We start from the raw sequence: 19,900 nt of genomic DNA, 5'->3' as shown, positions 1-19,900 counted from the left end.
AGTGTTAACTTTTCTTTATCACCTGAAGGAGTCCATTGTACCAGACGAAACGCATGCAGGGTGGGGCCAGTGGCACACCCACTGTTGATCCATGGCGTGGTGAGTTTTGCCTATGTTACTTTGTTACTTTTGTGAGTATATCTGTTTTTAAAAAATCATGTGGTTTTAGCCTACTAGTTTATGGTTCTTTGTTCATTCTCCTACCCATTATTTCTCTGGGGTACTGCCTTTAGATAACCAGTGAAGAACCGTGGAGGTGGCTGAGACAATGGTACCCTGAGTGAGGGCCCCCCTTTTGGATGATTTCTGTGCTGTTGATCTGTTATTATTTGGAGATGATTACCATTTGGTAAGGGAACTTGCAAACTTGTTTGTGAGGTGGTATTGGATCCTTACATGTGAACATTCATCGTTTTTAAAGATTTTACATTTTGGATTTTATAATATTTTTCTTTGAAGTTTACCCCCTTTTGTTATGCAGAAGTTATTTATTTATGTGATTATTGTTTCACCATTTGTGAGGCACATTGTTTAGTAAAGTTTACATTAAAATAAATTTAATTTTTTCATACATATAACTTTGTATTGATCACTACAGAGATATTGGTTTTGCTCACCTTTTTGATTAATTATTTTAGTATTTCCTTGTGTCTGAAATATAGGTCACTGCATTACCTCTTTTGCACCAAGCTCACAATTTCTGCTGTGTTTATATAATGTTAGGAGTGTGTTGTAGCTAGGGTCACCACCTTTTCTGGGAACAATACTGGCCTTTTAATTCTATTGTTCACTTATTGTATACTTATTCACTCCTTGGTTATCTCTTGCCTTGACTATTGTAACTCCTTCCTCATTGGCCTACCTCATTGCAGGCTATCCCCTCTTCAATCTATCATGAATGCTGCTGCCAGACTCATCCACCTTACTAACCGTTCTGTATCAGCCACCCCTCTCTGCCAATCCCTCCACTGGCTTCTCGTTGCCCAACAGATAAAATTCAAAACATTAACAATAACATATAAAGCCATTTATAACTCTGCCCCAAATTACATCAGCAATCTTGTCTCCAAATATCACCCAACCCGTACTCTTTGCTCCTCACAAGACCTCCTGCTCTCTAGCTTCCTTGTCTCCTCCCCCCATGCTCGTCTCCAGAGCTTCCTCCATCCTCTGGAACTCTCTACCCCAATTTATCAGACTATCGCCTACTCTTCTCACTTTTAGGCGATCTCCGAAAACCTATCTCTTTAGGGAAGCCTATCCTGCCCTCAGCTAATAATGGAATATTCTACTCTTCCTACCAGTCCATCCCCCCCAGTTACTACCTTTTGTACCACTAGCCCCTCCCTCCTAGATTGTAAGCTCCAAGTAGCAGGGCCCTCCTATCCCTCTTATATTGAACTGTATTGTTGCGGTATTGTCTCCCTTTATATTGTAAAGCGCTGAGCAAACTGTTGGCGCTATATAAATCCTGTATAATAATAATAGTATTGTATTATTAATATTGGCAATAGATTTTTATTAGCAAAGCTGACAAATAAACACACCAGGTGGCAACCCTAGTTGTAGCAACTAGGAGAAATGAGTGTGCATTTGAAAGAGTGGGGTGGGAGTGACAAAGAAAGAAATGGTTTATAAAGAATGAATGAACACACACTTCCCTCTATACCCTTGTTTTCATCAGCTTAAAGCCACTTCTGTCCCACATACTGCCCCAGGCTGTGGCCTAGCAGTAAATCTGGACCTGCCCACATACTCTTCGGTATTTAAGGGGCAGAAATCTCATACTAAATTTATTGCATGTACTTACTGTATACATCTGTATTTAAATGTAGTTCCTTTAATTATTTATTCCTCAATACAGTGCTGAGTGAAGCTCAGCTTTAACATGTATTTATTTTGCAATGTAGTCTATTACCCTGGAAGAAACAACATAAATGTTTGTGTAAAAGATAGTTTGCTCCCTCCTGTGGGAATTCGGCCAATGTTCACCCAGCCCTGCCCAGCTATGGAAGTGCACCATTAAGAAAGGTCCACGCTATCATATCCGGGTGAGAGGGGGACTATGATTGGGCAGAAGTTGGAGCCGAACTGTGCAAGTCCCTGCCCCACTTATTCTCAGATAGGACAGCCACCTACCTATTGTTGAGGAACTCCGCTATTGTGTGTCATTCTCCTGGCCTGAGAACCACTCACACCATCCCTTGCCAGAGGCATTTATGTGTACAAAATGTGCACATATAATTGCATTTTCCGCACTTTACTGTACCTTTTCCATGACATATAACATTGACATACTAGCAGAACCTTTCACGCAGAACACCACATGCAAGGTTAGACATTCAGACCCTGATTTACTATTGTGCAAAGGCACATTTCCGTGGGCGAACATCTATTTTTTTAGTGGCGACCGTCTAGTTTTACCCTGCTAAGAGATTTACTAAAGAGAAGCGTCAACAAGTAGACGCTAAATCGAATTTGCTAATGAGACACAGACCAGGAATCAGACTCAAAAAGCAGACTTGCTAAGAGGCACGTCTAACACCATGAAAAATCATTGCAGAAACATGTTCACATTGAAATTTGCTTTGCCAAATATCAGGACTTCACTTTAAACAATATCTGCCATTTCAAAAAAAATGTAAAATGTGTTAAATAGTTTTTTTTAAGCAAGTCGACACAGTGAAAAACTAGACGCTTGTGCAGTGTCTTTGGCTGATATAAATGCGCATGTGCAGAACACATTTTAGACGTCCTCTGTGGGCGCTTGCTTTTTAGACGCTGCTCAATAGTAAATCTCTGGCTGGATTCCTCTGACAGCCGGCACTCGGTCGCGTCTACCGTGTTTAACAAACAGCACTAGGCATATCTTTATGTATTCTAATTTCATTTCCTTAGTTCTATTGATTCTAATTTTGTTTCTTATCCTTTATAATTATTTCTGTAATGATTTTACTTATTTCGAAGGTCTAGATAATATTTATTTTGACAGCTGAATGTAAAAATAAAGGTCTGCAATAAAAAAAAAAAAAAAATGCGTGGGGTCCCCCCTCCCATCCATACCAAGCCCTTCTGGTCTGGTATATATATTAAGGGGGAACTCCACGCAAAATTAAAGAAAAAACAACGTGGGGTTCCCCCTAAAATCCATACCAGACCCTTATCCGAGCATGCAGCCCGGCAGGTCAGGAAAGGGGGGGGGGGACAAGCGAGCACGCCCCCCCCCTCCTGAACCATACCAGGCTGCATGCCCTCAACATGGGGGGGTGCTTTGGGGCAGGGGGGCTCCTCCCCCCCAAAAGCACCTTGTCCCCATGTTGATGGGGACAAGGGCACTCTTCCCCACAACCCTGGCCGGTGGTTGTGGGGGTCTGCGGGCGGGGGGCTTATCAGAATCTGGAAGCCCCCTTTAACAAGGGGGCCCCCAGATCCAGGCCCCCCCCCCCCTACGTGAATGAGTCTGTGGTACCGCTACTAAGTCACAAAAAAAGCAAAAGTGTAGTGTAAAAAAAACAGTACAGGGTCTTTGACAAGTCCTTTAATAAAACAATGTCCCCCGAAGTAGATCCAACATCAATCACGGCGACCCGAAAAAAGAAGAAGAAAAAAAGCTCCACTCTAGACAGAGGCTACCAGCCTTATGCAGTGAGTCTCTGACAGTTCTTAAATAGGTAAGGGGGGGGGCCAGCCGGGGACATCATCCGAGTGACCCCGCCCCATGTCACATGCTTGATGTCCCTGCCTGGCCCCGCCCCTTACCTATTTAAGAACTGTCAGCCTGTCTCCTGCATAAAGCTGGTTAGCCTCAGTGGAGAGACAGCGTGACAGTTCTTAAATAGGTAAGGGGCGGGGCCAGCCGGGGACATCATCCATGTGACCCTGCCCCATGTGACATCATTGATGTCACATGGGGTGGGATCACATGCTTGATGTCCCCAGCCGGCCCCGCCCCTTACCTATGTAAGAACTGTCAGAGAGAGACTCACTGCATAAGGCAGCTAGCCTCTGTCTAGAGTGGAGCTTTTTTTTTTCTTTTTTGATAATGCTGTTTTGCACTCCACCTCCTTTTGGGAAAGTTTGTCAAACCATGAGAAGAGTGAGCGAGAGAGAGAAAAGGATTAAAAAAATTAATAAAATAATGGCATGGAGTCCCCCCCCAAATCCATAACAGACCCTTATCCGAGCATGCAGATACCGCATGCCTTCAAAGATTTATTTTCTTTGTTGAATTGCCTGCTTGGTTCACACTAGATGCGATTTAAAATTGTGCTTTTTGTTGGCAATTTTACCATATTTTCTGTAGATTTACCAATGAGTTATTGAATTTTCAATTGTGTTTTGCACTGCGGTTTCGATTGTAGACTATATATGAAATCGCTATAAAATGCTGAAAAAGGTAGACAAGAACGACGTTTGAAATTGTGCTGCAGCAAATCGCTTATGTTAAGACACTCACATCCACATTCATTAGATCCGATATCAGGTACAATTTCAATTCCCAAATCGCACCTGAAATCGTGCACACTGGATGTGACTTGGCATACGATTTGCATGACATGCGACTTGCAAATCGTATGCCAAGTCGCACCCTATTGTCTGCTTTTAGAGCAGTCACATGGGTGCGTTTCCGACACTGATTTCTAAAGTAGTACATGTACTACATTTGTGGTGATTTGCATAGATACCTGCGTCAGATGTCTTGCAAATTGCAAGGAAATCGGCATCTTCACTGTACGTCGCACAATTTTCAAATCGGCTTTGATGTGACCAGGGTGTAAGGCTTTTTTATGTTTGATTTCCTGAGTGTTTTTTTGATTTATGGAAAATGCCGCATACTAGAAAAAGTTAATTGACATTTTCAGTATTGCATGCGAGATGTGGTCATGTGACTGCCTTAACTCGTGCGATAATCTGGAGTGAATTGTGCCCATAGGGCCAAGAAATATTGCCAATAGGGTTCCCTTTCACATCCCTGTTCAATGTTCTGTTGTATGCTGCATAGGTACACTTCACTGTGGCTTTCTTTCTGACTCTGATTTGTGGGGCCTGTATACCAAGGGTTAACGCAGGTGGGAAGAGAATTAATCAGGTGCAGACACTTTCTCTGACCAAATGAATGACAGTGGTGGGTGTGGCCTACCTTGTATAAAGAGATGCAGTAGTGGCTTATTTTTGCCTTGTACAGGCCACATTTTTTCTGCAAGTCCTTGTCTGTGGTGGTTTGGGGAAGAAGAGATATTGTGGTGAATTGCCCCAGGCCACACTCAGGCTGTGTTGGGGGGGAGGAAGCGATATTGTGGTGAATTGCCCCAGGCCACACTCACGCTGTGTTTTGATGTGGGCTGTAAATGTTTTGCATGTTCTTCCTTCTAAGGTGTGTTTGTGTGGTATTGTACAATGATTGTGTGTTTATTATCTTTGCATTGTAATCCTAACACATTGCTCTGCTCTTCCAAGTTTGCTTTATTTAGAATGAAATGCAGTTTTCAGACAAACATGATGAGAAATGTATGTGTAACGGACCACCTGACAGCACCTCTATCAGTCCCCTGATAGAGCCTCCCCAGAGTGCGGAGTCTAAGTACCGGAACACTTGTTCACCAGGGCCCTTGATGGTGGGGATGGACTTGGAGCGTTCCGGGACCAGGTCGCAGCTACCGGGTATCTCTACCAGAGGTAGAGGAGTCTGCCAGAGGCTCCTGTGGGTTAAGAGTCTGATGTGAGGGAGCCCGGGGATCCCTGAGGGATGGATGGATAGATGAGCAAGATCAGAGTCAAACAGGCCATGTCGGTAACTAGCGGGTCGGTGCGGTACAAGACGGTAGGCAAGGGATAGTCGGGTCACACGCAGGGTCAATACCAGAAGATCAGATCTATAAGGGAGCATCCAGGAGCAGAGTCAGGCAAGCCAAGGGGTCAGGACAGGAGAAGGCAACAAGGTCAGACAATCCAGATCAGAGTACTCACAACACAGGCAACAGGATACGCAAAGACCATTCGGCAACAAGTGTCTGTGCAGGGCTGGTTTAAGTAGCCCACCCTGCACCTGACAGGCGCAGCCTAGGTCCTAGTGCCTGCCCAGTACTGTCATAGACAACGGGTGCGCCTGGGTCCTAGTGCCCTGCTGCCTGCATGTCTTGACAGACACCTACGCATGTGTAGACCCATGCGTCGCGATGGTCCCTGACATTGCCCCCCCCCATGGATATCCTCCGGGTGCCCAACTGATCTCTCCTCCGCAGGTGGCTACGATGGAACTCCCGGATGAGTCTAGGGGCATGGACATTTTGGGCTGGTTCCCAAGAGTTCTCCTCTGGACCATGGCCTTTCCACTTAATCAAGAACTGGGTCTGGCCTCCCCTCCTTCGACAATTTAGAATTGCTTCCACTTTAAATTCCTCTTGGTCCTCAACAGTAATGGCTTCAGGGGGTCTGGATTCCCGGTCCGGAAATGGATCTGAGACCACCGGTTTCAGCAATGAAACATGGAACACCGGGTGAATCTTAAAGGTTTCTGGAAGGACAAGCTCATAAGCCACTTTGTTAACCATGCGTTTGACCTGAAAGGGTCCTAAAAATTTTGGTCCTAGCTTCTTCGAGGGACAAAGTAGTTTCAGGTTAGTTGTTGCTAGCCAGACCTTATCCCCTGGTTGCAGCACTAGTTCCCTCCTTCGCTTCTTGTCAAACATCTCTTTGTTATCTTCCTGGGCCTTAGCCATGGCCTCCTGCAGTAGTTTGTTATCAGAAAAAAAACTGACCATGCTTTGGGTGGCTGGAACTGTGCTTTCAGCAATCAGGTCAGGCATGAAGGTGGGGTGGAATCCGTAATTCGCAAACAACGGCGATTGCCCTGTGGCTGAGTGGTTTGCGTTATTGAAAGCGAATTCTGCTAGGGGCAGGAGTGTCAGCCAGTCGTTTTGCAAAAAAGATGTGTAGCACCTCAGGTACTGCTCCAAGGTCTGGTTGGTCCTCTCTGTCTGTCCTTTGGTCTGGGGATGAAAAGCGGAGGAGAGTGATAGCTTGCTACCCAGGGCCCTGCACAAGGCTCTCCAAAATTTGGAGGTAAATTGTACCCCGCAATCGGATACCACGTCTTCTGGAACCCCATGTAACCTGACCACTTCTCTGATAAAAATCCGAGCAGTCTCTATAGCCGAAGGAATACTCTTCAAGGGTACAAAATGAGCCTTTTTCGACAGGCGATCAACAATGACAAAAATTGCAGTATAACCCTGGGACGGAGGTAGCTCCACTATAAAATCCATGGCTATCATTTGCCAAGAGTGAGCAGGAATGGGTAGTGGGCGTAGCAGGCCCCAGGCCTTGTTTCTAGTTGGCTTGCTTCTCTGGCAAACAGCACAAGACTTCACGTATCGTTTACAATCTCTGTTCATGTTAGGCCACCAGAAGGTGAGTTTCAGCAGCTCCAGCGTTTTTGCCACTCCAAAATGCCCTGCCATTGGATGATCGTGACAGTGCCCCAAGACCTGCGTCTGCACCTCCTCTGGTACCACAATCAATCCCTCCTTTCGTATCAAACCTCCTTCGCGGGAGAGTGGTACTTCTGGTAAGGAAGACCATGTCCCTGATGCGTCTTGCAGTTTCGCACGCAGATCAGTTTGAAGGGCCAAAAAGTTCCCTGATGACAGGATGGTATCTGGCCTGAGTTCCTCCTTGGGGCCCTCAAACATGCGCGAAAGGGCGTCTGGCTTAGTATTCTTTGAACCCGGCCTAGAAGTGATGTGGAACGAGAAACGAGAAAAGAAGAGTGCCCACCTAGCTTGGTGTGGCCTTAGGCGTTTAGCTGTTCTTAGATATTCGAGATTCTTGTGATCTGTGAAGATCAAAATCGGGTGGGCTGCTCCTTCCAGCAGGTATCTCCACTCCTCCAGAGCGGTCTTGATGGCCAGTAGCTCTCGGTCCCCAATGTCATAGTTACGCTCTGCCGGGGTGAGTTTCCTAGAGAAAAATGCCACTGGATGCAGCAGTTCTTTTGGCCCTTTCCTCTGGGACAGAATTGATCCCACCGCGTTTTCGGATGCATCCACTTCTAGCACATATGGTAGTGCTGCGTCCGGGTGGCCCAGAATGGGAGTTGTGGTAAACAATCGTTTCAAAGTTTCAAATGCTTCCTGAGCTTCTGATGTCCATTTAAAGCGGACCCCTGACTTAGTCAGCTGCGTGATAGGGGAGACCAGACCTGAAAAATTCCTAATGAACTTCCTGTAGAAGTTGGCGAACCCAATGAATCGTTGGACGCCTTTTTTATCAGTTGGGATTGGTCATTCAAGAATTGCCGCGACTTTTTGGGAATCCATCGCGACCCCCGCAGTGGAGATGATCAGACCCAGGAAAGAAATGCTCTGCTGTTCAAAACAACACTTATCGGCCTTGGCATATAAGCCGTGTAGGCGCAAACGCTCCAGAACATGAATCACATGGGTGTCTAAGGATGGTGAGAATATCAGGATGTCATCTAGGTACACAATGACAAAAATGTCCAGGAAATCCCTGAAGACATCGTTAACAAAATGCTGGAAGGTGGCCGGAGCGTTGCAGAGTCCAAAAGGCATAACCAGATACTCGAAGTAACCGAACCGTGTGCGAAAAGCTGTCTTCCACTCGTCCCCTTCCCGGATGCGTACCAAATTGTATGCCCCACGGAGGTCCAACTTGGTAAAGCAAACCGCCGCTCTCAGGCTTTGGAAGAGCTCTGGGACTAGCGGTAAAGGGTAGCGGTTCTTAATCGTAATTCGATTTAATTCCCGATAATCTACACAAGGCCTCAAGGTTTTATCTTTCTTTTCCACAAAGAAAATACCCGCCCCTGCCAGTGAAGTGGAAGGACGGATAAATGTCTTCCGGAGGTTCTCCTCTATATATTCCTTCAACACCCCCAATTCCACCTCAGATAACGGAAAAATGCGGCCAAAGGGAATCTCGGATCCTGGTAATAAATCAATAGGACAGTCATATGGGCGATGTGGGGGCAAGGTGTTGGCCCCACGTTTGCTAAAAACGTTAAGGTAGTCATGATTTACTACTGGAACAACCTGTCTCAGACTGGAATCCTCCTCAGCACACAGGAGAATTTGGGGGGCCCCGGGCCCTGAGGCATGGCAATTTTCCCGACAATATGCCGAAGGAAAACTGAGGGAACCGTTCTCCCAGTTGATCTGGGGGTTGTGGGCTTGTAGCCACGGAAGCCCCAGGATCACTGGGAAAATGTTGGCGATGGCGTCAAAACGTTACAACTCCCGGTGAAAACCCATTATGGTGGTAAGCATAGGGGGAGTCTCTTGATCTACTAATTCCAATTTAATCTGGGAACCGTCAGCTAAAAATAAGTTAAGCCCCCATTTCCTGGCCTGTAAAGGAATTTCCTGCTGACGGGCAAAGTCAAGGTCCACAAAACAACTGCAGGCCCCCGAGTCAATGATTGCTGTGGTTTCCACGATCCTTCCTGGAAGCTGAAAAAAGAGGGGCACTGCTAAGTAACTGGATTGGCTTATATTTCCCATGGAACAAGAAGGAACTGAAGTTCTTGACTTACGTGCTTTCACCGGGCAAGTCCTCACGACATGTCCAGCTTCTCCACAGTAAAAACAGAGGTTCCTGGTGCGTCTTCGCTGGCGTTCGTCTGGGGTGAGGGTCTGCCGAGCCAACCCCAGCTGCATGGGTTCAGAAGTATCCACGGGAACGGATGGTAGATTATCAGTGGAGGTTACTTGACCTGTGCCCCTGGGAGGTGCCCATGTGACTCCTTGACCCTGGCCTGACCTCTCAGACCGGCGTTCCCGCAACCTGTGATCGATTTGGATCGCCAGGGCGATCAGATCTTCCCAGGACTCTGGGAGGCCAACTCGGGCTAGCTCATCCTTTAGCGCCTCCGAGAGTCCGACCCGGAATTGGTGACGCAGGGCAGCGTCATTCCAACGCGTGTCCCCCATCCATCGCCTGAACTCAGAGGCATATTCCTCTGCTGCTCGGCGACCCTGTCGGAGTGAGTAAAGGGTGGATTCGGCCGAAGCCACCCGTTGGGGGTCGTCGTAAAGGATGGCCATAGCTTCAAAAATTGCGTCTACAGACTGTAGCTGGGAAGCCTGACTTTCCCTTAATCTATGGGCCCAGTCCTGGGGTTCGTCTTGTAGCAGGGACATAATGAATCCTACTTTGACCGACTCAGTGGTGAATGTACGGGGTTGCAGGTCAAAATATAGTAGACATGCGTTTTTAAAAGACCTGATCGTGCACGATCTCCCCGAAAACGTTCAGGCATGGGAACACGAGGTTCGGCTGGTGAAGGTGCAGCCGCAGCCCTTGTGGGAGATCCAGAGGTTCCCCCAGAGCCGACAGCCGAAGCCTGGCTCTGGGAAGGAGTCTCAGACACGGTCATGGTATCAAAACGATTTTCCAAACGTGAACATTTATCCTGAAGTGCAGTTACTGCCTGAGTCAGGGCGGATAAATGTCGGCAAATGTCCTCTAGCGGAGAGGGCCTCCCTCCAGACTCAGTCATGGCCGAATGGTACTGTAACGGACCACCTGACAGCATCTCTATCAGTCCCCTGATAGGGCCTCCCCAGAGTGCGGAGTCTAAGTACCGGAACACTTGTTCACCAGGGACCGTTCTATTTTAGCAACATCAATCCTTTTTTTTTTTTTTTCACCAAGATATTGAATGTACCTACTTGTTGTTGCTGTCCAAATAAATGTGGAATGTGTATTTGATCAATAAACATTTGGACTATGTATTTTTGGGGGATTATTTCATGTTCTAGTTGAATGTAGCACAGTGGCTAAATGGTTAGCACTTCCACCTGGCAGTACTAGGGTCATTGGTTCAAATCCCAACCATGGCACCTCCTGCCTAGAGTTTGCATGTTCTCCCTGTGCCTGTGTTTCCACCAGGTACTCTGGTTTCCTCCCACACTCTAAAGATATGCTGGTAGGTTAATTGGATCCTGTCAAAATTGGCCCTAGTATATGTATGAATGCAAGTTAGGGCCCTTAGATAGCATGCCCCTTGAGGGTTAGGGACTGATGTGAATTTACCACATATATATGTAAAGCGCTGTGTAGTTTGACAGCGCTATATAAGTATCTGAAATAAATGTACTAGCACCCCTAACACTTATTTTTGCTAGCTATATAATATGCCCAAATCTTCCTTGTTAGAGTGCACATATGCAAGTATGTCCAAACTAACAAACCAAAAGCCCCCTATTGCACCACAAGACCAAGTTATGTACCAATGAATAGGTCGTGTTCAATGTCCAGCTAGCTATTCTTTTTCTACAATCCTCTTAACAGTAATAAATTGGGCCCCCAATTTATGTTGACTTTGGGCCTTTACCGGCAAATATATATTTGCCAATGTCATACACACAGTAGAGTTGCAAGCAGACATTCACCCATGCCAAATCCACAATAGAACTACAAACATATATTTGCGAATGTTATATACACAATGGAGCCGCATGTAAAATTGCTATGGTGCACAAATAAACGCCAAGACGGCTGTTGGAGGCGCTAGAGCAGCTGTCATACCGGAAATACGTCATGACGTTGGCGGAAGGACGTTTGCACACACCCAGAAGTGGTAGTGGGGAGTGTTAGTGGATGGGAGTGTAGTTAGGAGAGTTTAGTGGTAATTTGCAAGTCTATTTTTTAGTTTTGTGAATTGTTCTTTTGTGGAATTCCAGACCACATCTGGACATGGTGAGATCGCTGTTCTCCACCAAGGAGCTGATCCTCAATTGCCAGGGAAACATTACTAATAATTGTATTTTCAGTTGAAAACATGTCCAATTCCTAGATCCATTGAGGTACATAGCAGAGGTTCAAAGTTCTTCCTAACTATACAGGTGGCACAGACAGAAGCATACACCCAGGGCCACTCTTAGATATCACGGGCCCCGTTGCATTTCTTTGCTGTGCTGGACAATGCGTGCTCTTGCATGCGTTTCTGCACCACAAATGGTGTGAACAAGTCCTAAGGGCCAGTTCACACTATAGAAACAGTCTAGATGTGTTCCAGTTGCGTTTTTGCATGCACTTTTTTGATGCATGTTCCAGAGCATTTTGGATGCATTTTTGATGTGTTCCACTGCATTTTGGATGCATTTTTTGTGTGTTCCAGTGCATTTTGGATGTATTTTTGGTGTGTTCCAGTGCAGTTTGGATGCGTTTTTGACGTGTTCCAGTGCATTTTTTTATGCATTCCAGTTAATTTTTTTCCCCTCTCTTTTTTTAAAATTTAATTAGGGACATGTGCATTTTAGTGCGTTCCAGGGCGTTTTACCGTGTTCCAGTACAGTTCTATGCATAAACAATGCAGCCTGTTTGACTTTTTTGGCAGCACCTGCTACGCACTGGAACTGCAAGTGCTGAAGTGAACTATGACATTGACAACCATATAACCTTCTTTCTGTGCGTTTTGGATGGAAAAAAAGTAACTGAAACACATGTGGTGTGAACTGGCCCTAAAGGTTATTATAGGTCAAGGAACAGGACTGACCAGGAATTGTGAATTCAATCAGACTAGTGGTGAGATACAATCAGGAATCGTATAATAATGTGAGATCTGATCTGTAGGTGATAGAAAATGAGACACTAACTTGATCAGTAAACAAATAGTTAAATAAAAAGAGTTGGGCGGTGATACATAGATTTGCAGATGGAACAGGTGATGACGGGGGGGGGGTGGGGGTCAAGTTGTATAAGGAGAGAGGTTTAAGGGCTCATTCACACTTGACTTTATTTCGAACTCTTGCCAAACGCCCCTATAGCGTTTGACAGGTGTTTGGGAAGCGTTTTTTATGCTCCTCAAATGCTCCCCAAACGCCCTATGTGCGGTTTTGAGGCATGTACCAAGCGTAAAACTGCACCACAAATGCCTGTAATGAAGTTAAATGGTATTGACGCTCCGAAAATGCCTCGCAACCACACCACAAACGTCTGCCAGGCATTTGAGGAGTGGCACCATAGACTTGAATGGGAGGCTTCAACTCCTCCTGACTCGACAGGAGGCGCCAGTTTTGCCATGATGCAATGCTAACGCTTCAGTGTGAACAGCGCTGTGTGCTGCCATGTGCAGAACCTTCATAGCAGTTTGAGAAGCGTAAAAAACGCTTCCCAAATGCCTGTCTGATGCCTGCTGACAAAGCTAGTGTGAACGCAGTCAGAAGAAAACTTGTCAGAAGAAAAGGACGCAGGTAAGATTCACTTCCTTTCCACTTTCTAGTCAGTAGCCAAAATCTTAATTAATTGATCTATATTCCTGGCACTGACAGAACCCTGGATATTGATCTCCATATTTTGGGCATTCACAAATGTCAAGGAGCTCACAATCTAATGCAGGCCATAGATGGGTCGAAAATCGGGCGGAAAAAAAAAAATCAGCCAATTTTTGCACTGTTAGTGGGTTAATTGGTCGGCCGTTTAATCGGGGTTTTGGCACATTTTTTTTTTCTACTGGTAAAGTTGGGAAGAAGAAGAAGAAGAAGAATTCCAGTCCGCTATTATATTTTACATGAAAAGTCTTGCGTTTGCAACAATGTATCTATTTGTATCCGAATAAAAACATCTGTATCCGAAATGGATACAATGTTGCAACCACAATACTTTTCATGTAAAAAATAATAGCAGAGCTCTCTGCAAGGGACAGAAGTAAAAATGCCGGCCGTAGACGGGATGAAAATCAGAAAATTTTTTTTGCTGTTGGTGGTAACGTCAGCCGATTGAACAACTGATTTTTTTGTTTTTTTACATATACTAGGCCCAATTAACCTAACAGAATGTCTTTGGAGTGTTGGCAGAAACACACCCGTGCAGAGAAAGCATTCAAACTGAGATGCATCCATGACTGGGATTAGAACTCATGACCCACGTGCTGTAAGTTCTGAGTTCTAACCACTAAGCCACTGTAGGAGACAGAGTTTGAGCTGCAAAGTAGAATAGCTATATTGTTTAAAAATAATGATAAAGCGAGCGCTGGTAAAATTATATAGACTACTAAAATGGTATTACACAAGATAAATATAAATCTAGGTATAGATATGAAGGTAGCAGCTAGCACTCAGGTTATTGGCAACAGTCCCAGAATAGAAATATGTTAAAATAATAGCGCAGTGCTATAAATGCATGTTATCAATCATCAACGCATGTAAAATCCAAAAAGTGCAATCATTTATTTATGGTACTTTTATAGTATTGTCAATTTATGCAGCGCTTTACACATATATTGCACATTCAAATCAGTCCCTAACCCTCAAGGGGTGTACAATCTAAGGTCCCTAACTCACATTCATACACTAGGGCCAATTTGGACAGGAATCAATACACCTACCAGCATGTCTTTGGAGTGTGGGAGGAAACCCATGCAAGCACAGGGAGAACATGCAAACTCCATGCAGGAGGTGCCATGGTCAGGAATCGAACCCATGACCCATTTACTTCAAGGCAGATGTGCTAACCATTAAGCCACTGTGCTGCCCATTAATGATGATGTAAACTGGTAAATGGTGCTAAAAAAAAGTTCATAATAATCATTCCTGAATAATGGAATGTCCTTTGTGTCAGAGTACCAACTCAGAGAGTGCCTATGAATGGCACATGTGGTTTATCCTTGACGAGCAGTAGTACATGAACTTGTGAAAGGTAAACCACCCTTGGGACGTGTGTATTACACTATTTTTTTTTTTTTTATTTAAATATTTATTAATTTTCCATTTTAAATACATTTCATCATCACATTATATATATATAAACAAATACATTATAATATCCAACATTTCTACTTTATTTGCTCTATTCCAAATTTCCCTCCCACCTCCTCCCCCCGCCCTATCCCCATCTCCCTGCCCTTCATTTTCTCTGCATCTTCTTATAACAGCAAGTTAAAATTTTCTATTGTTTTCTTTATTCTTTCTTATACTTCATGTATAATCTGGCTTTTTCCCAATTCTCCCATTTCCCATAATAGGCCTCCATCTTATCTTTTTGAATATGACAGAGTTTTTCCATCTTTTTAATCTGCTCTACTCTTTCTATCCAATCCTCTTCCTTCGGCACCTCCATTCTCCGCCAGAATTTGGGTATCAGAGCTTTTGCAGCATTTATATAGTACCATATCCCTGATTTTTTATATTTATTTACTGTTATATCCATATTATGCAAAATACATACTTCTGGGTCTAGACTTATGTCTATTTCTGTTAACTTTCCTATCAAATGGATTATTGTCTTCCAAAATACCTGGATTTTTGGGCATCCCCACCATATATGGTATACAGTACCTATTTCTCCACATCCCCTCCAACACAACGGTGAATTCTCTCCACACATCCTATTTTCTACATTTGGTGTAATGTGCCATCTTGTCAAACACTTATAGTTCATTTCTACTTCTCTCATAGAAACGTTTTCGTGAGTTAATCTATATATTCTCCTCTGCTTTTCCTCATCTATCACAACTCCCATATCCATTTCCCATTTTGCTATATATGTTGGCTTTGTGTTTGTATCTAATTCAGTGAGTATTTTATAGACTTTTGCAATCCCATGTTTCCCATCACCTTGTGTCCCCAATACCTTTTCAAACAAGTTCCAATTATCTCTTGTCTTTAAAGGTTTTGGAAGACTTCCAACAAAACACCTCAATTGAAAATACCGCCATTCATCTAATTTAGTGAAAATCTCTCCCTCTTTTTTTTTTAATTCCTTAAATGATCCTATTTTACCCTCCACCAAAATATCTCTTAGTTGGACCTCGTCCTTTTTAAACCACCTACCTCCTATTTCTTCTCTACATGGGGGTGACATCAATGTTGAATTAAAAGCCCATTTCATACTTTTGTGTAAATTATCCCAGGTCTTTAAAACATTCAAAGTGTATGTATTTACATTGTCATTTAAACCCCTATACTGTGTTGGCACCCATATCACTTTACCTAAGTTTGTTCCACTGAGTTCATTCTCAATTCTCACCCAACTTTTTTTATGGTTATATATCCAAACTATGGTTCTTGCCAATATTACTGCTTTGTAATATCTTTTGAAGTCTGGGAGCCCTAATCCACCTCTCTCTTTCCTCCTACTCAGCAACTCATATGATATTCTTGGTTTTTAATTCCTCCATATGTATCTTGTTATCAGTTTCTTAATTACTTTAAAAAATGTCTCTGGGAGTTTAATTGGGATCATTTGATATCTATATAAACTTTTTGGTACTATTACCATTTTTACCAGATTAATACGGCCTATCCATGTCGGGCCTCCTCCCTCCAATATTTTTAACTCCTCTCTAATCTCGTTTATCAATGAAATATAGTTTAATTTATATAGATGTTTATATGAAGCTGTAAGTTTTACTCCTAAATATTTTATATCTCTATCTTTCCATTTAAAAGGGAAATTCCTTTTGTATCTTTTCTTTTTCATTTTTTAAAATATTTATATTTAGAATCTCCGTTTTTGTTGGATTAATCTTTAAATTTGACAGGTCCCCATATTCCTTTAATAGCTTCATTAAGTTTGGAAGTGTTATCCTGGGATTTCCTACGTAGAACAGCAAGTCGTCCGCAAAAGCAGCAACTTTATGTTCTGTGTCCCCTATCTGGATTCCCTTTACGTCTCTGTTCAGCCTTATTGTTGACAACAGTGGTTCTAATGATATAACATACAACAGTGGGGACAATGGGCATCCCTGTCTTGTTCCGTTTGACATCTCAATGGGTTCCGACCTCTCCCCATTTACCACAATAACCGCAGAAGGGTATCTGTACAACTTTCCTATCCACTCTCTCATTCTAGGCCCAATTCCCAGAGCTTCAAGAGTATCCATCATGAATCTCCAGTTCACTCTGTCAAACGCTTTTCAGCATCTATAGAGAGTAGCACCATCGGTTCTTTTCCCTTTTTACTTTTTTGGACTAAGATCAGTGATTGTAGCCCATTATCTTTGCCCTCCCTCCCTGGGACAAAGCCCACCTGGTCCTCATGTATCCATTCAGGCATTAGTTCTTTCAATCTATTTGCTAGGACCTTTGCGTATAGCTTAGTGTCGATGTTTAATAATGAGATAGGTCTATAGCTCGAACACTGGGAGGCGTCCTTTCCCTCTTTTTGAATGAGCACCACCTGAGCTTGTAGCGATTCTCTTCTTACTTCCATCTCTCCACCCAGAGCAATTGTAATTTCTAAGTTTTGGTACTAAAATTTCACTATATTTTTTATAGTATCTCACTGTATATCCATCTGGTCCTGGACTTTTCCCCGACGCTGTACCCTTCAATGCTATTTTTATTTCTTCCTGTGAGATTTCTGCCTCTAGGGAGTTCATTTGATCCTCACTTAATTTTAATAACCCAGCCATCTCCAGATATTTCTTTCTTTTTTGATTCTTCTCACTTTCTATATTTTCTAATCCTTCCAGGGGGTTTATATTATACAGTTTCCTATAATATTCCATGAAAACTTTGGTGATTTCTTTATTTGAGTGTACCAGGTTACCCTTAACATTTTTTATTTTTTCTATATAATTTCTATTTTTCTTTTTCCTCAGGGCTCTCATCAAATACTTTCCAGGTCTTTCTCCCCATCTATATCTCTCGCTCAAAACTCTATTATATACTCTTCTCCTCTCCTCTTCCATCACTTCTTCCAGTTCTTCTCTCTTTTTTTTTTATCTTCAACTCTATTTCTTTTGTTATTCTGTTCTTATGTATTTGTTCTAATTTACTTATTTCTTCTAAGAGCCCACTCATTTTCTCTCTTCTTTCTTTTTTCTTTCTTGCCCCAATCGCTATCAATATTCCTCTTATATATGCCTTATGAGATTCCCACACTGTGGCTGTTGATACCTCACCTGTCTCATTCTCCTTAAAAAAGCGTTTGATCTCCTCCCCTATTTTCTGAGCTATATCCTTTTCTACTAAGAGTGTCTCATTCAATTTCCATCCCAGCCCTCCTATTATCCTCCTTCCCCATTCCATTTTCATAGTAACTGGGGCGTGATCTGATAGAGAAATTGTCTCTATCTCTACCTGAATCAGATATTCAATTAATTGATGTTCTATTAATATATGATCTAATCTTGAGTACCTCCTATGCATGTTTGAAAAAAAGGTATAGTCCCTATCTTGCATATGTGTAATTCTCCAGGCATCTACCAGTTGACTTATGTGTAATTCTTTTTTCAATAATTTCAGGGCCCTACATCCCTCTCTCTGTGTGTGGGAAGTAGCGTCCTTTTGTGGTTCCATGCAAAAGTTGAAATCCCCTGCCAGGATCAGACGGCCTTTTTTAAAGTCCATCAGCTTCCTCAACACTTTTTTCAAATACGCCTCCGACCTTATATTAGGACAGTAGATATTGGCCAGTGTACACTCAATCTCCTGTAACTTGCCCTTTAAAATCAAGAATCTCCCCTCTAGGTCTGTTTTTCTATCTTCCAACTCAAACCTAGTATTCTTTGCCAAGCCTATTGCTACACCTTTTGCTCTTTTAACCGGTGAGTCTGCATAATACCATGTTGGGTGATATCTAGACCTCAGCCTAACATTTGATTTTATCTCAAAGTGTGTCTCCTGTAAGAATATCACTGAGGCTGCCCTATGGTGTAGTTCTTTAAATAATCTAAATCTTTTCCCAGGACAGTTCAACCCGTTTACATTATATGTTATAAACTGAATCTCTTCCATCTTCCTTGGATCTTCTCTTTTCTCCTCCATCTATATTTTTTCTCTCTCTTTATTTTTTCCTTTTCTCTTCCCTTCTTCTCCTCCCCTCCTTCTCCCATCTCACTTGCTTTTATATCTTCTTTTATCTTGCAGGAAAATACCCTCCCCTCTCCCTCCCTCCCATCTTTCCATCCCCCCCTCCCCCCCCCCAGTTTTTAGGCCTACCATTTGCCTACTAATCATTTGTGAAAATAGAATCCACTTTTGATTTGATCCTTAGGGCTGAAACTCCGACCATGGACGACTTTCCCCTTGTCCAACCTCCCCATTAATCCCCAAGTCCTACCCAAGTTATCTCGAGTACAGTAAGGTAAGGACGGTAGGGTAAGGGCAGAAAGAGATAGAAAGAGAGAAAAAAAAAACGTATTTCTCCTCTTCCACCCCTCCCCCCGCCTCCTCCCCCCCACGAATTGCCAATCCTTTTTTCTCTTCATTCTAATTTCCCATTGTTCTTCTTCCCAGCCAGGAATCTCCATTCTTTGTATTTTTAGACTGTCACAAAAATTTTTCAAATCTTCTGGAAACCTGAGATATGCTGTAACCCCATTTTTCCATCCTATTAGGCATTTGGGAATCCCCCATCTATATTGCACATTTTGTTCTTTCAACCTTTCCAATAGGGGTCTCAAAGTTCTCCTTCTCCACAGAGTCTCTGGTGACAAATCCGCATATATCTGTATGTCCTTTCCTTCATACTTAATTACTGATTTTCCCTTAATCTTCTTCCAGATTTTTTCTTTGTCCCGAAACTCATAAAATTTAACTAGTATATCTCTCGGCCTTTCTTTCCCCAGATATCTCTGGAGTTTTTCCTTTTCTAAAAATTCCTTCTATTTTAGTCCTTTCCATATCAGTACTGTCCATTATAGAATTTAATATTTTACAAACCACCTCTTGTAGACTTTCTCCCTTTGAGTTCTCTGGGATCCCTCGTATCCTAATGTTTCTCTTCCTGTCTCTATTTTCTTGTATCTCAGCCTTATGCAGCAATTTTTCTTGGGCTTTCCCTATATTGATTATCTCTTTTTTTAGTTCAGAAATAGCCTGGGTCTGGTTTTTAACTTTTTCCTCCGTTTCTTCCACTCTCACCAACAGGTGTCCCAGGTCACTTCGAATATTTACCATTTCTTGTTTTGTTTTCTCCAGTTCTTTAAACA

General features: G+C 43.2%; 1 protein-coding gene across 9 annotated transcripts in view; it reads right to left on the bottom strand.

Annotated features, from left to right (window-relative positions):
* Positions 1–19,900, bottom strand: part of L1CAM (L1 cell adhesion molecule) — a 721,289-nt gene that overhangs the window by 138,269 nt on the left and 563,120 nt on the right. The window lies entirely within an intron of this gene.

This window comes from Staurois parvus, unplaced genomic scaffold, assembly GCF_062004578.1.
Source record: "Staurois parvus isolate SC_StPar_1 unplaced genomic scaffold, SC_StPar_1.0 ptg000364l, whole genome shotgun sequence".
Lineage (NCBI taxonomy): Eukaryota > Metazoa > Chordata > Amphibia > Anura > Ranidae > Staurois > Staurois parvus.
Note: the sequence above shows the minus strand (reverse complement) of the source record. Positions and strands in the feature narration are given on the sequence as shown.